This window comes from Arctopsyche grandis, chromosome 8 (genome assembly GCF_051622035.1).
Source record: "Arctopsyche grandis isolate Sample6627 chromosome 8, ASM5162203v2, whole genome shotgun sequence".
In the NCBI taxonomy this organism is placed as follows: Eukaryota; Metazoa; Arthropoda; class Insecta; order Trichoptera; family Hydropsychidae; genus Arctopsyche; species Arctopsyche grandis.
The window spans coordinates 23256543-23276649 of NC_135362.1; the positions used below are offsets into that span (position 1 = coordinate 23256543).

The 20107-nt window shown below is 34.7% G+C and overlaps 1 protein-coding gene across 1 annotated transcript in view; it reads left to right on the top strand.

Moving 5' to 3' along the window:
* LOC143915452 (uncharacterized) overlaps positions 1-20107 on the top strand; it is a 668062-nt gene that overhangs the window by 440683 nt on the left and 207272 nt on the right. The window lies entirely within an intron of this gene.

The following is a 20107-nucleotide window of genomic DNA, read 5'->3' on the forward strand; positions in this document are numbered from 1 at the left end:
CAAATGCAATAGTGAACGATTATGAATTTTAAGTTCAAGTTCAAGTTCAATGTTTTATTTGATATTAAATCTATTTTTTTTAATTCTATATATCTACATCCATACATTAGTTGAACCAGTGACCCGAACCGTTATTTTTTTCGTTCCGCTTAAAAAATATATCGGTTCAGTTCCGGTTTTCGAATTTCTTGTATTTAAATATTTGCAAGTTGATGTAAAACATGTGAACAATTTCGTTATAACTTATTATGATCATGCATATAATTAAAATGTCAAAAGATAATATTTCCTAGTTTGTTCAGCTTCCCGCTGGTGCATGCGGAATAGAGGACGGATTATGATGTACAGATATAGCTGAAATGCAGACAAAATACATTTTTTTTATTCACACTTAATTGACTTTTGCGGTGGCCGTCAATGCAACGAAATTGACTTGATCGAAAGTCGAAAAACCAAGATTTTTCGCGATTTTTATGACAATATGTGTAGTAGTCTGTTTACCATGCATACATATGAAGAGTGGGTAGTATTACCATACATATGTATAGTGTTGTTTACCATGCATACATTCTTTTCGATATTTGCTTTTCAATATTTCGGCTTCCGACTTTCGATGCAGTGAGCCAGACCCAAATATGTATATTAATTTTACGAAACCGAAAAAAATATCGGTTCGGTTTCGGTTTTCGTTCCAGCAAAAATATTAATTCGGTTATTAATGGTTACTTCGGTTTTAGGGTTTTCGGTTCGGGTCCATGGTTTGAACTACTGGATGAAAGTCTTCCGTTCCGTATTATTTATCATTCTTATTGGGGTACTTGTTTTCTTCTGGTAACCATTTTAGTTCATATGTGCATACATACATACTCCTTTACCTTAAGTTATGCTGGCGAATTCAGGGAGAGGGAGAAGAGTGGAAGGTAGCTTTGGTACCCCCAAAAGCAAGGAACAATAAAATATAAGAAATGCTATAAATAGGAAAAGAAAACTGCTTTTATTTTTAATGAATTTTCATAACTACTTAAGTATTTAATAAATTCGCAAAATAAAATCGTTTAACTCCCCCCCTCCCCCTCCCACTTCTATCTACAACATTAAATGCCTTGATATAAATAAATATGTAGTACTATCTTGCAAATGCTATTATATATGTACTCTTTCTAAATTAGATTTAATGCTATTATAAACGAGAGACAATTATTAGAATTTGATAATTATAAAATCATTTCAACAATCAAATCAAATGAGTTGTAAAATATTACAATAAAACAGTTCAGTATTTAATAGTATTTTGATGATTATTATAAAATAATTACACTCGAAATCAAATATTATATATGAAGTAGTTTATGCATGTATACATAGATGTCAGTACTAACATTTTAATTTTGAAATTCAACAGAAATTCCAATGGAGCATTTTTTTTTATATCTTTAAATACATAGGATTTTTTATGCAAATAGTTTGTAAATGTGATGGAATCGGTTTGTATTCAAATTTTTTCATCTGGATTTGAATATTCGCCTTTCGCAATAAAATAGACACGGGTCAACGCATTCCGCGGTTAACCTTAAGTGGGAGGAATTGTGAATTTTTTGAATTTGTTACGCCTCGAACCCAATTTCTTTTCGCCATTGTAATTTTATCGATGGCGAGACGTTTCAAAAAAAAAAATAAGGAAAAAAGCAAGCCCCGAAAGCCCCGAGAAGATGTGTGGGTTTTCGTTCGGCTGTCGAGGGCTCAAAGCCGTGACTCCGGGCGGCTTTATGCGTCCGCTCCTTTATTCGACCCTTTTTTAAACTTTCGCCTCTCCAGGATTACGGGGCTCGGTTATTGTCAGGAACAATATGGCCTCAGATTGACGGGGATTCGCCGCTACGAATGGATTGTTACTCTCTCTATATCCTCCACCTTCCCCTCATTCCCCCGAATTCCTCATTTTGAAGCAGTGGCTGTGCTTCGGAAGAGTTTTTACCAACCCCTCTTTCCCCCACTTCTACCACAAGCAATTTATTTTAAATGCATCTACAAACTTTCCACTTTATACATATATACATACGTACGTATTATATTATGAGTGATCAAAATGGCCAGGCGACACCAGTAAAGGTGAAAACACACTGAGTGGTACGTGTTTTTTTAGATACTTTGAAAAATGCAAAAAAAAAACGCAGCATCCCTAGCCCATATACATGGTATGGTTACACGACAATTGGTGCAAGTCCAAAAGGTTCAACGACAAAATGTACCCGAAAATAAGTGCACTGACAAAATGTACCCGCGACAAAATGTTCACGCGACAAAATGTCCACGGAAATAATGTTCAAGCGACAAAATGTTCAAAAATCCTAAATTTTCCTATTTTAATGGAAAAAGTAACTTTTTATTGTAATATATAAATGTTATATATCTATCGATGTATATGGTACTTTTTATCGTATAGATCGCGGATGTTATTAAATTAGTATAAATTACAGGTGTTCTCAACCGCACCAACATATTCTTATTTAAATTGAACAATTACATTTTAAGCGAATGTCATTGTGACTCATTGAATATCATTTTAAGATGTCATTGAATTAGTTTAAATGTTAGGAGTTTTTAGCCGTATCCAATATTTACTTATTTAAATTGAAAAAAAAAACTTTTTAAGCGTATGAACTGCAGATTACATTGAATTAGTTTATATGTCAGGGCTTCTCAACCGTCTCCAAAATTTTCTTTATTTCAAATGAATAATTTATTTTTTATCGTATACATCGCGGACGTTATTAAATTAGTATAAATGACAGGTGTTCTCAACCGTATCCAATATTTACTTATTTAAATTGGAAAAAATACTCAAACTCAAACTTCCTGCCACGCGCGGTGAATAGAGATGGCAAAACAATATTTATTTTTTACAAAAAAATATATTTTTTGTAAAAAATAAAGAAAATTTTGGAGACGGTTGAGAAGCCCTGAAATATAAGCTAATTCAATGTAATCTGCAGTTCATACGCTTAAAAAGTTTTTTTTTTCAATTTAAATAAGTAAATATTGGATACGGTTGAGAGCACCTGTCATTTATACTAATTTAATAACGTCCGCGATGGTATACAGTCCCAAAAATCACCCCTAGGAGTATTTTTGGTGATACTTATCCTTGTTTGACAGTGATCGATAACGGTAAATTGAAGAAATGTAAGAGAAACTTGTCGGTTGCATATGGATATGCATACACGTGTGACCTCCCAAACATATGCATTCTGCGCGTGCAACTACACCCGAATTCGGTTTGGGGAACACTCACTGTTTACGGTCACAGCGGGAAGCCAAGGACGTGACGTCCCATGCCACTCAGTGTGTTTTCGCCCTGATAGTGACAAGTACATATATGATTTGGTAAAATCTTTGTGCGTCCAAACTGGGATATACGGTGACACAGCTCCTGTATGAAAACACGCAGAGACAACGTGCGCATGGAGATACAACGCACGCACGGAGACACAAAAGTTAAGTATCACGTTTAATTTTATCTGTAACTCTGTACTGAAAAGTCGATATCCCGAGTGTGCATTTTCATTTATCTTTAAACTGCGTAGATAGTAATTGCAATAACTATATAATAAATATATTTATTGTATGTAATAGATTCCGGTTAATTGGGAAACACCGTAATAACTATATAATAAATATATTTATTGTATGTAATAGATTCCGGTTAATTGGATTAGCGAATATAACAAACCTTATGAATTGTTTTGAATAAATTGCTGTACTTAAAGTCAGACCCAAAAGTTGTAGATCAAAGATGCTTGTACAACTAGATCTTGCATAGTTTTGGACGAGGAAGGAAACTGAGCTGGAACGGTGATTCAACCCATCCGAATTCTCAAGGGAGAACAGGGAGAGAACTCTCAAAATAGAAAATCGCAATTGAAACATTTGATAGGGCTAGTGTTTTTGTGAGAACAATTTTTTGGTTTGAAGTTTATGTTAAAGCTATGGTGGTTGAGTTTATTGATGTGATCGAAGGTGAAGACAAATAAAGAGGTATGTTTTTTATTAGATTGTTTTGCACATGCAAAACAAACACTAAAAGTACTTCGGTACGCCAAATCTGCACCACTATATATTTGATATTTTATTCTTGCATTGAAATAGGATTGACAGTGAGCGATGGCTGTGATCCTTACTTATTACCATATGGATTTCAACTTGCTCTAAATAAATAAATATGGATCCATACTTATTTATTTATTTTGTTGTGATCTATTTTATTAAAATTTTGGATTTTTAAATGCTGTTTATTATTACTAAATTATGTTCACAATTCATCTTATATCTATTTTAATAGCTACTGATCTATTGATTTTTATTTTAATGGCACACATGCAGAATAAAAATATAAAAAGAAAGCAGTACAGTGAAACAAAAAAGATACAAATATAAATGAAAATATTTAGATTTCAAATACAGTAGGCACCACATGGTATTATAAAGAAAACAAATAAGAAAATTTGTACATAAATCATATTCAAATGCTGGTAACATAGTGGGTAAGATGGTTTTTGCCAATTTGATGGAGGAACTGTTTCAACAATGATATCAGATAAATTAGCAAATTCTGACTTGGAATCACAAATCTCCATCAGCAGCAATAAAGATTATACTCAGAATAAATACTTTTCAATCGAGGTCAGCTCACGGGATCGAACCCTGTGACCTCTCGGTGCTTAGCATAAACACAATCACTGAGCCCTGCTGCTGTCTAAAAAGTGGAAAAATACTGGAAATGAACTACCGTGTGGCCACTATTGATGTACATAGACGTGACAAATTTAGTTATCTAAATTTTATTTTTACATATGTAGATACCAGGAAGGCTTGACAGGAAGACCCCAATGCGCCTTCCTGGACAATTAATTACAAACAATGCAGCATTTTTTATTATTACACAAATCACTGTATTTCCAGAAGTTGAAGAACATGAAACAACAATTAATTAATTACAGAATTAATCCATTGAGACATCTATGGATTTAGATTTTGTACATATTTTTTTCAAATTATACACACAATAAATACAGAAAATTTGTGATTACAGGAAAGATGATTTTTTGCCAATTTTGAGGAACCGTTTCAACAATGATCACATAAAATTGGCAAACTCTGATAAGAAACGATCGATTTGGAGTCAAAAATACCCCCAAATCTAACCAGCAGTATGGCGGATCGAACCCACTGATCACTCGGTGCTAAACATACACGCTACCATTAAGCCATACTGCTGCATAAATAAAATAAAAATGTTCTTGTCATTGGTCGCCCCTGTTTCCATTCCTTAAAATTCCTCATTTTGAAAGGCATCCTAGCGACTTTCAGATCTGCACGATGCGTTCAATTTAGAATGTTGTAGCCGGCATCAAAATTTACGACCGTCGCGATTCATCTGAAGCGTTGCACAATCGGACTTATTTTCGGTAGTAATCGAACTGGCTGTTCTTTGCCATTAAACTCCTCGTCGTTTTGTTCTGGCGACGAGAGTAGTTTCGCGGAAGGAAAAAATAATAGGATGGGGTACGAAGTTTCTTTAGAAATTCTCGACGACGACGCAGAAAAACACGTCGAACTTCGTGTACAGTTGAAGTTCCGAATGTAAAAGTATTGAACATGATACTCGTCTGTAAAGAAAAGCCTTCGCCAGGTGTGTATTTTTCCCCTACTTTTCCATTGAAACGTAACAATTTCTTTTATATGTACACGCTCCTTTCAAGTTCTTCACTTTGTAAGTCTCTTCGTGAAAAATGCGAATTATATAGATTTAAGTTCGTTCCACGAGAGGAGTACGTTTCCATTTCGTATTCTAGGTAAATTCTTCACTTCGGAATGATGTGGGCAAAAATAAGTATCGCACGTACATAAGTAATTTGTAAAAGTTCATACTAAACTACTATGTATTATTAATAAGAAGTCTGAATAAGGTATTGGATGTGAGTAATGAGATTTCCAAGAAGTTGTCTAACTAATCGAAGACGAATCACATTATTTTTTTATAATGTAACTTTTTTGACATTATTTGAAATGCCTGCTACCTACATACTAACTACTAAATAGATTGTCACAAGCAGGCCCGGCCCGAGGATATATGGCGCACCTAGGCAGATTAGTTCTAGCGACCCCCCCATTCAATTTTTAAACAATAAATTTCATTAAATTTTATGTTGAAGAAAAATATATTAAGAAAAAAACTAAGTTTAATTTGTATTAAAAAATAGGCACGTTTTATGTATAAAAAGGAATAAAATAAAAATGCGGTAATGAAGACATTATTTTTATTCAACAATGAATTGAAGAATTTTATAGACTGACATTTCTTCATTCGAATGTGATTGGTTAAGATATTTAATTTCGTGAGATAAATCCATCCCTGATATATGTACATATGATTCAGTGGTATTTTATATAAAATACAATTCCAAATTACCATTTGAAACGACGACAGTTTAATTGTTTTACCAGTTTTATTCGTGTAAATTATTTTAAACTAGTGTTTTTACCCGGCTTGGCTCAGTATTTGTAATATAAACCGCTTAAACATGACCAATCTAATAGTTAAAATTTTATTACATTTATTTGAATAATTTTATTTTATTTGATAATTCATTTAATTTTTTATTAAATTGAACGTCACGGATTTTACGAACCAAACAAATAAATAAACATACATACGAGTCTCTTTCGAAATTGTAAATTAGATTATAATAATTTACAATTAATATTGTTACTTCGAGTATAAAAATTGAGTTGAATATAAAATATGTTATAGTTCAAAGTTCAAAGAAAGCCAAATTCTATTTTCAATTTAATAATAAAAAAAAAGAAAAACGGAGGCGACTTGCAGCGCCCTTTGTGTATGGTGCCTCTAGGCACGTGCCTAGTCTGATGCACCTTTGAGGCGGCCCTGGCCATAATATCGTGTGTGATCGAAGTCTACGAATCATCTTGATAAATTGTACAGGTAATTTTAAGACAAATCGATCATATATTAATAGAAATGGTTTGTATTGATATACATATGTATGTATGTACGTTCGATATATGTATGTATGTACATGGCTCACCAAAGTTGGGCTTCAATTATCCGCCTTAATAGCGATTCAAAGCCAAACGTTCTACTTCGACATTCACGATAGCATGTCAACAAACAAGAGTTTCATGCAAAACATTCGCATCCTCTTGGCATGGATGTCTTGGAGTGTTTCTGTCGAGAAGTGCAGTGGCGCGGTCGGACGAAATGCAGCCGGCGCAAAAGTTGCCAGAAAAACTTCCCCTTCATTCGGAATAAAGGACAGTTTCGCGAAATTCAGAATGCCTGTATTAAAACTTCGCGTTAGTTCTTTTTCGGTAGTATCAACGACGGGCTCAGCTCGTATGATTTACATATAGAGCATTCTTCATCTGAACGAAACTTTGGTCACAGTTTCGGCTTCCCGCTCCTTTTACATATCTCGTGTGTATTTAAATGCTATCGCCTTTCATGACCGGGAGGGGTATCATGTCAGCTCTCTTAGTATATAAATTTATGTTGTCTATTTATATATTGTAGTTTGCCGGTTTATAAACGCGAGTTTGTCCTGAATAAACAAAATCGGCTGAGCGCACGTTTGTTCCTAGGAATTTCGTTGTTTGTGCTTCCAAACCGAAGTTTTCTCAAACTCAAACACGAACGCAAATAATAAAATTAGTTTTGATTAATTTCAAAGGTAGCATGTTTTTATTTGCGAAAATAGCCGATGAAATATATTCGGCAAAATTTTCTGCTGTCGAATATGTTCATTTTGAGATTCAAGCAACCGATAACATTTCTTGTAATAGCCGTTACTCGTCTATAAATCTGTCGAAAATGTGCTCTTCTCGGACTAAAGATGTGTTTCCGTGGTTTGCGACCCAACTATACGACGTTGGACCGTAAATCTTCAAGCGTTCTTGGAGCATTTTTTGCATTGCGAATGGTATTTCAAGTCAATTTGATAGTACAGCGGTTCTTTACCTTTCTTGTTCTATGCCCTTTACCTTTACTAGTTGGATGCAAGCAATGAATCTTTTAAAGTTCTTAAATTAAAAAATAAAACTACAAAAGAAAGCGGCCGTATTAAAATAAAGCTCCCCAAGACTAAAAAAATATCTACAAACGATTTCCAAAATTCAGAATTCGATTTTTTCCGTCAAATTGTATAGTGGTCTTTTATTATTTAAAAGACATGTAGGACGTGCAAGAAATATAAAGAAACTAACTCATAAACTATAATGTCTATAATAAAGAGTAGACACCTGGGTCCTAGAGATAAACACGAATAAAAAAACCTATTAGTTGACAAATTTGAGACTCTCATAAAGTCCAATGCTCTAAAAGACTTTGAGAAAGTCTAACTACCTAGGTGCCTTGATCCCAACGGAAGAAGGATGCAAATTGGAAATCTTCAAAAGAGTACTAATTACGAAAACGGTAATGGCCAGTTTGATAAAAATATGGAAGACCCGCTCTATTATAAGAAGATTGAAAATCCGTCTGGTGTGATCTCTGGTGTTTCCCATTGCATTCCATGGAGTCAAGAAATAGACCCTGAAAAAGAGAGAAAGAGACATTCTAGATGCATACAAAATGTGGTGCTGGAGACGGATGCTGCGCATACCTTGGACCGCAAGACGCAATAACATCTCCATCCTCAAAGAACTGGCAGTATCAGAGAGACTGTCCACAATATGTAGGAAAAGGGTTCTTTCATACTTTGACCATATGACCAGGAATAATGTGGATAATTTTTGGAGAGGATGGTAGCCACCGGAAAGCTGGAGAGAAGGCGAGCGAGAGGACGGACTTCGAAGAAAACGTCTTCCAGATCAAAGAACCGACGGGATCGTCCCATAACGCTACCTTCAACTTGGTACAAAAACCGGGAGAAGTGGAGGTGGATCGTCCATCAAATTCCAGATATCGATGACCACAATGTTCAGTATTAAGCAAACGAAGAAGAAGAATGTTTGCATCTCTAAATTTAACCATTTCTGTTTTCTCTTTCTAGAATACGACAATACTCTTTAAAAGACATCTCATTACAGATTGGTTGTAGTTTGTGAAAAAGGAAGCGTTTGTATGCCGAAGTCCTCGCACTCACCTGCTTGCGCACGTTTATTTTGGAGCTTTGCGCGATTACGATTTCAAAGATCAAAGTCACCCCCCGGCATCCGTGCGTCGAATAGTGGAAGTAATGACATTATATATAGATTATGGGGTGGAAAGGTTCCTTTGACCGTAAAATCGGAGCAAGACGAAGCCGGGGGGAGGGTCGCAGGGTCCTTTTTTGAAAAGAACACACCCGGTGGATCGGTATTTAGTATGCGCGGTGTCGAACCCAGGGGTCGGCGAACGGCTTACGTGAGCACCCACTGAGCCGACATGATTCGATGATATCTCCTTCCTTGTATTCCCTGCGAGTCCTTCTCTGGCGATAGTCCTCGTCCAGGATTGTCGTCTACCTTTGAAATAATCGAATAGTACGCACTCGAATCACTTTCTCAATGTGGCTGTTGGTATGGCTGCGTAACTTTTCTTAGTATACTTTTAGCATACAATCTTTTCCTTTCCAACACTACCCGTTGATATATGTATCAACGGCCGAACATGCGTATAATATATTTATGGAAATAAATTGGTGGCTAGAGCCCGAATCTGTTTTCATATTCGTATAAAAAAATACTTCTAAATTGTAAAATGTCACGTTGTCGCAACCATGAGAAAAATTAATTTTGAACATTTATACAAGCTTTTATTAGTTTATCGCTTGCCTTTCTGGTCGACTTTAATTACTAAATTTGACCCATTGAATTCGAATATGACAATGATTGTCGTTGCTTTCTTCTCGTTTATGAGATATGTATGAGAATTTAAAAAATGTGCAATTTTTTTTATTTACCGATTTTTGGCTATTGCAGTCTTTAACTCAAAATCTCGTATTTCTGTGCCAAAAGTGAGTATTTAAATCAATAGTCGGATGTTTTTTCTATTAATTGTTATTTTTTATTGCTTTAAAATACTTATAATTAATTATCTAGCAAATTTAAAAGTCAAAAATATACGTTTTTCTTCTAAAAAAATTGTTTTTCTACAAAATTAACAATAACAAATCCCTCTGCCCCGATACTTATCCGACGTCCAGGCTATTTTTTTATATAAAAGAGCATATTTTGTATATTTGTACAAAATATGCTTTTAGTAGAGGGATGAGGGATGGTGCCCCACCCCCTTGTGTAAATATTTTATTCAGAATTTTTATTACTTTATTTTAATTTATTTATTTCAGGGGCGGCCGCCGTTTTAATTCTGTATCGGATCCAATATGTTCGCCGGGCCGAAACAATCAGTGGCGTGCGCGCGGCTTGTGGAACAGGGGAGACGGGGATTCTCAAAGGCCGCCGCCCCACCCCTCCCTGATAATTACGATATAAAAACAGGCCCGTCCCTGTGGCGGCCGTTTAATGTAATTTCCCATGGGGCGCACGCCGGTGTCACCTGTCACCTAACGACCCCTAGGGCGGACCACTACCGACCCTTACCCTACCGGCCGTTTTGTACCGTACCACTTTTATTTTCAACATTTTCTTAACCTAACACCAAACCGTGTGTCGTTCCGATCGTACCTACCTTTCCCCCACCTATTCAATCTGAACCAGAAGATAAAATTTGTTACAAAAAATTATTTAGACAAAATTTTAACTTGCCTAAATAATTTGGGTTTGTGAGAAAAGATGATAATTATTAAAAGGAACTGTCACCAGATGATCAGTTTATTTTGAGTTCAATGTTTCATACTAACATATTATCAAATTTCATACTTAAACCCTATGGCGCCCTCGGATAATTTTTTCTAAACGCCCCTAGAAAAAATATTAAAAAAACGGGTTACCATCCACCTTTTTCTGGACTTGTGACCGGCAGAAAAGTGGTTAAGGTTTCCGAACTCCATCGGTGGAGTTAAAAATAGATAAATAAACTTTCCGAGCCAGTTTTTCGGCAAAATCTTTAATCACAGCTGAAAAATCAAGATTTTCAGCGATCATTTTCAATAGATTGAAATCCCAAAATGGAAAGTTTATTTTGTGATATTGTAGACTGGGGATATGTTTTTATTAATTTAAGTTTCGGAGAACTACGTTCACCACTTGCAATGTCAACAAAATTCGCATAGCATCCCAAATGTTCGGATATAATTCTTGTAAATGTTGTTTTATGAAATTTAATACAATAAATGGATTAATTTTACCTAGAATTTCATTTGAAAGATAGGCTTTTTAACTAATAAGTTCATCTCAAAGTTACTAATGATATCAGATTATTAATCGGCACAATATTTACGAAGTTCGTTTCTTTCCGGTAGACTGTTCACAAAATACAAAAAAACCCACGTCTTTGAATATCCGTTCAACTGCTCGAATCTTTCTTTCATTGACACAAATGTTGTATCTAAGAGAGGATTAAAAGACTCGACCTCTTACTATTTCTCAGGACAAATCATGAACTTTTTTTGTGTATTTTCGTCAAATTGCCGTTTCACGCGTGTGATTTTTTTTAATTGTTTAAATACCGATTTTTTAAATGATCAGTTAGAATCTTCCAGTGATATATTGAAGCTGAAAATAGGTTAAACAATCTTTGGAGAATACCGAAAAAAATTGTGATGTTACAGAAGATTTTTCGACGTCATATAGCACAAGATTTAAATTGTGGATGCCACAGGGAAATGTGAAATAAATTTTTTTGAGAAGCATAATAGAATATATGCACCTTCGCCCAATGAATAGAATTTTCCGAGTAAAAATAATTGAGCTTAGAACGAAGAGGCGCCATTAGCGATATGATGTAAATTTTTGTAGCGCCTTCGGCGCTCTAATTTCAAATTTTAAAGCGCTTTTGGCGCATCAAATGGACTAACTGAGACTAACATATGTATATGGAGCGCACTGAGAGCAGGTTTATAAGGAAAGGTTAAATGAAATGAAGCTTTTTTTACTAAAAAAAATACATATGTTCATATATTGGAGTATGAAACATTCTAATAGCATGAGCGAAAATCCTTCAAACTTAACCCGGTCCGTTCAGTTATGGATAATATTGTTTACATGGAGCAAACGCCTCAGCCATTCGCCGCGGGTATCCAAGTCCACCGTATCGAATTTGAATTATTTACCTTTCGCAAATATTGTCCGATCATAACCCCAAATCTCCCCCTTCACCACCCCCTCCCCCCTTCCAGACACGCGCACCCTTTGCGATGCCATTCGAGCGAAATTTATTTATGCGTCAGTGGTGCAAATATTTCTTATTCCCTGCAAGGTAATATTAAAGTATTCACACAAGTTTCTGAATTTCATTGTTGAAATTCATATACTCGATTTCAATTTACGACAAATCAAACTCTATTCATATTTTAACGGGAGGGACTATTGGTAAGTCAATAACCTGATGGCAGTGGTCATTATCATTCATATTTTGACGACGTCAACCACTGGTTTATTAGCGCTGATCACCTGATCTCGCGTTCGCGCCACAAAGGCCTCGGCGTATAAAAAAGCCGTATACAATAACCAATAAGATCTCGCGACTCATCAACCAATGATCTTCCTATGCGGAGAGTGCCGCTTGAGTATAAATATTGAAGAGTTTTGGACCGTGGGTCATTCGGAGCTGGGGGGCTGATGGGTGAAGAACAATTAACTACGACTGCGTCTTTCTTTCCGATCTCGGAAACTCCTCTATACGTCCAGCAACAGTCATCATGATCATCATCTATAGCCATTCACCATCCGCTATTAAATGAAGGCCTCTCCAACACGTTTATGTTTTGCGCAACTCTCATCCATCTCACCTAGGGTTAGCAATTATTTGTAGTTTTCGAATATTCGAATATCGAATAAAAATTGATGAAGTATTCGAATATTCGTATTTTTTTCGACTTTTACCATTATTGATTTATTTAAACAATTGGGGAAGATAATCAACAAATTGTCAGTAAAATATAATGTATAATTTATATAATTATAGAAAACAATGGAAAAGGAGCATGGATTGTTGGAGGATTATCGGCACGGTCGTTCGGGTATATTGAAAGAAAAAATGACATATGTACATATATCGCTGAAGTGTAATTTTCATTGTAAGATATTTTTACTTTATCTATTTTAGATATTTATTTTTACTTTTACTGTAGTAAAAAAAATAGATGAAGTTTTCTGATCATTCGAAAATGCGAACTGGAGATTTTGACTGATTCGAACTCAGAATCGATCACTGATCACGTTTTAATTATCTAGAAAAAACATGTGTGTCTGTGTATTTTGGAGATTTTTGAACACCGTTAGTCTTATCGAACTGAAACTTAGTACATATCAGTTACTGAAATTCTATCGATACGGCGTAATTTTTTTTCAATTTTTTAAAATTCCTTTCGAATAAATGAATATTTTCGAATTTTCGACGGATTATTCGAATATTCGTATAGACGAAAATAGAACGAATACTGGAATATTCGAGTATTCGATAGTGAACCCTAATCTTACCCCACACATTTTCCTAATTTCGTCTACCTATCTTCCCTGCGGTCTTCCTTTTACCCTTTTGAATTCTCTCGGGTACTATTCTAGCACTTATTTTGTCCACCTTCTATCCATTCTTCTAACTACATGATCCGCCCATTGCTATTTCAATCTCTTCACACTCTTCACTATATCCTTTACCCGTATCATACTTCCCACCCACGAAGTCCATTCTTCTAGCCACGTGGCCTGCCCATTGCCATTTCAATCTATAACCACTACCTTTGACATACTTCTCAACTACGTATTCCATTTCGTGTCTTTCTTCGTTATGCCAAATACATATACAACGTTTCATACTTCTTTGAGTGCATTGGACTTTGTATAGCGTTCAATGTTCAAGTATCACATTCATAATATGTTACATGTTCGTTTGAATAATGTATAGGGTCAATTTTAATGAAAGTTTAACGTTCATTTGTACAAGCTGATTTAAACTCTTGACAATACTAAGCTAAATTGGCTTGCTTGACGAGCGTATTGATAATGATTACCTATATGTAAAGGTAAATATAAATTTAATCTTCGACATGGACAGGTCTCAATCTTGAACTTTTCGTTGTCTTGTTTTTATACACGTATACATTTTTGCGACATTTGAAATTTTTATTCGCACGCTATGACAGGTGGCATGCGCGTTCTCCCTGCCGCATTTTATTGTTTCGTCTTCGCACTTTGAATTGCATTAACGCGACGGAAATGCGTCCGCATAGAAGTCATAAAACCCAAAGGCCAATAAAACCGTCGTAAAGACTCAAGGAAGACCACCGGAAGGTAAAAAAAGTCGCAGGAGAGGGTCGTAAACGACACTTGCCACGCGAGAGCTTCCTAGTTGTCTCTCGTAGCGGCGGCGTAACTTACGCCTGAAGCTTAATATGACTATTAAAAAAAGGCTACGAGCTTGTGAACTAAGTCGCAAATTTTCTACAATGTTTCACGCTCAAAATGAGAGCAACAAGTGGTAGAAATTTCACTCGCAGTATTATCCTAATTCAAATGCCACTTGAGACAAAGTGAGTTTTAATTGATTGCACATTTATTCGAGTACACTGCCGGTTAAAAGATTAGTCTTGGCTCTATTACTCATTCGTTTTATTCTTATATTTACACTTCCATATTATAATGATGCATTTCAAATCTATATTTTTTGTACATGTATATTTGCAGATTTGTTTGTCCGCTAAGCAAATCTTAGGGCTACAAAATTCTAAATACTATCTTATGGTGTTAAAATCAAAGATTGGCGGCCAGAATGCTTTTATGCACTAAATATTGTCAATTACTATTGCCCTACAAAGCAAGAGAGAAAAAAAGGTTGACAATAGTGAATAAATTTTTGAGCATAAAAGAATCCTGGCCGCGATCTCTAGTTATTAATTATTATTTAGATAATTAATATTTAATATTTAATATTTATATAATTATTATTTAGACCATACATACATAGATGAAGTTTGAAAGAGCTCGGAGCCCTGGATTGAAGGACTTTCATACAAAAACGCTCAAGGATGTTTGTTCGCTATACAAATCCACTGTTTTCAACTTACGATCATAAAGTTTGGAATTGTATCTTTTTATTAACAAACATTATTCTATAAAAACTCGGAATTCTCCACGTCGCATTGGTCTGGAATGCTTACATATCATTTATTAATTTAATTTTATTCGTATAAATAAAATGCCTTTTTAATTATCTATCGTTTTTGGCCTCCAACATGTTTGTAAAAAAAGGATCCCCAGTCTATTAGAAATTTAACAGTACATACTGGTATAGATAATGGACGGGTTTTGGAAAGGCTCGGAGCCTTGGATCACAAAATCTTCCAAGCAAGAGGGTTTTTTAGCGTTTTATGTTGTGTAATTTCCATTTTTCAACCTAGGTCACCAAATTTGCTGTACTATTTCGTGGTATTCTAACTTATCTTATCTAGATGAGTTTCGGAAAGGTTTGGATCCTTGGATCGAAGGGCTCACATATAAAACCCCAGGCAATGGTGGAAAATTGTGTTTGCCTGCTATGTGACTCCACAGCTATTAGCATAGGACTACCAAATGTGGTATACTATTGTATGTACATACATAACGAAACTTTAACTTAGACCAAGACATTCTACAAGCGATTCGTACTTATTGAAAAATCAAAAAAAGTGAGGACTTCTCCGATACATTTACCCTAAATGCAATTGCACTATAGCGATGAGGTCAGCTTTGCAAGTGCATCGGATGATGCATCTTATGCTATAGAGATATACGAGTATACATATGTAGGTATCGGAGACACGTCTAATGTGTGTCAATAGGAGCTTCGGGGCTGTGCCACCATTAGTGCTGTGAAAGCACACACACTCTGTAAGAGGAGCTTTTATTTGCTCTGGGCTCCTAGAGTCCGATAATGACACGTTCACTGCAAAGCGATTGCATTGTGTGCATTAAAAGCACTGCTAATGGTGTAGATTGCAGCGAAAGTTGCTAGTTTAATCCGATGTATAAATTATTAATCTAAGCTGTTAATCAAATTTATTTCAATTTGATTTAAATATGCATTGTGTTCGTATTTATTCGGCCTTGAACAATATGTTTTCTATATTTCATTGTATTTACATATATTGTCAGTAATTTTGTTTAATTTAGTCAGTAAATAGATGAACAGAAAGTTATACATATTATCGTTCACTAATTGTTTGACTTTTGTCTATTTGTCAAAAATACTTAAATAACAACACTCAAACTACATATTTTATTTATTTATTTATTTTTACATAAAACAAGAAAACCTAATTGGTACACACAATGCAGCTTTTCCTGGCCAATTACAAACATCGATAAACAATTATATTTATACAGTATACATATGTACATATAGACATCTATGGAAAAATTCGATAATATTCATATTTCGAGGATGGGTATCATATTTATATAATTATTTTATTAATTTATTTTTACATACATATTACCAGGAAGGCCTAAGAAGTAAAACCCAATGGGCCTTCCCGGTATCGATATATAATTTTTAGAATAATTTTAACAAAGCATCATTGAGATATCTATTGATAAATCTATATTTTCGCAAACATTTTTATTTTTTATATACATATACATATACATATTATAAATCGCCAAATTTCAAGATGCTAAAAAACTCTAAATTTACAAGAAATTTAATCGACAAATTTACAGCATTTTATCAGCGAAATTCAAGATGCTGAAAGTTCGAAAATGGCGAGAAATGGGTAAAGGTTGCCAATTTATTGGAACCGTTTCAATGAAAATCAGATAAATTGGCAAACTGATAGGCAATGATTGACCAGAAATCACAAACCAAGGTATGGCCAGCAGCAACTGGTGGGACTTGAACCCGTGACCACTATGTTCGAAAGCAATATATGAGCCGTTATATTTGAAAGCGGCAGAGGTCCAATTTTAAGTTCCAAAAACACTATTTTTGTTTCACTTAATTTCGACCAGTTTGACCAGAATCTCGAAAAAGCAGAATAAACGTATTACAGGCCACCAGTATTTTTAAATAATGTTAAACGCAAAACATTATATTAAATATTTATCGAAATGAAGAAAAGTGGACTTATGCCACATTCAATTATACCTGTTCATATGTTAACTACTAGTATATGCTGCTGCTCATAATCAACAAATACGATTTGCTATAAACTTGAATTTGCCAGAGACAGGATAGGTTGCAAATTTTGGTAGAAACGTTTCAACAATTAAATGAGATAAATTTGCAAACTAATAGGAAACGATCTACCTTGAGTCACATACATCCAAGGTCAGGCTAGCACCACCGGGCCAGATAATTAACCCATGACCCCTCAGTTGAAAGCATTACACGCTAACTACTGAGCTATGTTGCTTGTTACACCATATGTACACTCGATCAAAGCTTTGCGACAGAATTTTGACAAAATAAATATAAAACTGGAAATTTCCGACGACATTTGGTATAATGGAACGTCGGTGATATTAAAACGAGTCTACACAAATATAGCAATAACAGTTTTGTATGCAATATTCAGTAATACGGGGCGAGTGCACCAACGAGATAGCGACGAACTCGCACAACTTTTGAACGCAGCCAAAGGGTTGAAAAATAAACATTTCGAATTTTACTATTACAGTGACGTCGCGTGCTATTATTGAATAATATATTAAACGAGAAGGGTGACAAAGTGTCGTGTGAAAGTTAACCCTTCGTCTGCGGACATAAACTTGAGCGCCCCATTTGGTAACGACATTATATAATATATTGTATATGTACATATGTATATATACAAAACACCCAGCACTCACTCTATCTCTACTTGGCTGACAATTTCTCATATGTCAAAGTTTGCATTTTGGCTCTTACCACCCGCAAAATTGTGTAATTGAACTTGGTACTTTAGCCCGGAGTGCGTTGAGATTTTCCCGCAAACAATATGCTTGTTTTAGATGCCGCTTTTCCCGCGAGGAAAAACTGGTTGAAATTTTATGACGAGACTCGGTGGGTTTGGTGTTAATTATAAGGGCATTTAAAAACTTTAAAGTGCTGTTGAAAAGTTAATTGTTTTGCAATAATAGAAAATTTCGTATGACAAAGTTTCGCAATTTATTTATTCGATGAAAACAAGTTAAGCGTATGAAATATCACATTACATTAGAAGAATTAACTAAATGTTACGAAAAATGCGTACGTAAAATATTCCACATACCGAAAACTACACCCATGGATGAAACTTCATAACCTATAACATATAACCAATAATTGCACATATGTACGTATAATCATACATACTCGTATGTATGTATGTATGATTTAATTTAATTTAAAATATTGTTTTGATTTCATATTGACAATTTTAAAACATACATATGTAGATATACATATTTATGAATATCAATTCATATTTATATTAATGATAGAAATTCATCAACCTTATTGTCTCATTATTACTTATCATAATAAACGAATTTTGAAATTTTCATTAAATTTAATAGATGTATTGAAAGTTTTATTCTATTTCTCAAATTTTGAATAACATTCTTATTTTCAACTATTTCTTTAATTAAAATTTTTATTATTGTAATTAGAAATAACTGTAAGAAAAAAGTTTTTAATTTTTTTAAAGTTTATCACAAATTTTTGATGAATTTCAAAATTATTATTTTTTTCTAACAAAATTTAAGTAAAGTTTTTAAATTGCCAGCGACTCTAAATGTGACTGAAAAAATATTTATCTTCCCATTTTATTCATTTTAGTTTATTAATCCAGATAAAATACAAACATATGTTCATCTAAAGGCAAATAAACGCAAAATACTTAATTTAATTTTTTTGAGTTCAGCTTAGAGGAGGATTTTTTTTAATCCGCCCAATTTTCCCAACTCCAGATTTCGAATAATTGAAATAATTCAAACGCCGCTCTGATACCGGTATAATTCGAAATGTGTTTTTAATTCGAACTGTGACCGCGATTCAAATTGGAAAAGATTTATACGCATCGTGGAAAATGTGACATTTAATTTATCGAATCGAACGCTCCGAATCAAATTAAAATAAATTAATATAAAAAAAAAAATCGACCCACCTGCAGATATCTCGGAGAGCACACGGATATTTTCAATGGATTTGGGAACATATTGGAATATTAATTTAACGCGATACAATAAAGATAATGTTGCGGGGTGGGTCGTAAAATAGAAATTGTTTAGCCGTGCCGGATAATTACAGGTGTTTTGCATATAAACGTAATTGACCGGAAGTGCACCTTGGGGTGTGCTCGACGAATCCCCAATATTGGCATTATGGCCTCGAATATTTCTTCATAATGCGTAACGAGAAAATATTATGACGGCTATTTACTAACTTTCATCAATTAAACGACTTCAGGGCCTTCGAACCTCTCCCGTAATGTTCCGTTTTTGGGGTGAGGGAAATTAAAAGGTTCAATTCATTTATTTTTGGAAACACTATATTTATTTATATAAAGCACGGTTAGGTTATGAAAAGTTATTGTGTCTCTGTGCGTGCTTGCATCTCCGTGGTCTGCAGATGATGGAACGTATGTGTCTCCGTGCGCGCCTTGTGTCTGATCGCTTGTCTTATGCCAGCCACACACCATCAAGTCTATCGTCAAGTTTGCAGCATATGATGGATTGGATCAAGTATGTATATTTGAAGGTGTGTGGCTGTCAATATTGTTGCATGACAATTGTAAGGGCGCAAACACACAGAAAGGCATGCTAGCACGCATAATCTGCATCCAAGCCTAAAATGCTTGTATTGACATAGATTTGACAGTGATCGATAGAGATTCCCATATTTGAAATGTAGGAGAAACTTATCAAAACTTGCCGAAGAAAAACAACTCTTGCGGTGTGAGATATGATTTTTCACCACAGGAGGTCAATAACTAACCCATGCCGTTCGATTCAGTGTGTTGGTGCCTTAAATTGACAGCCACACACCTTCACG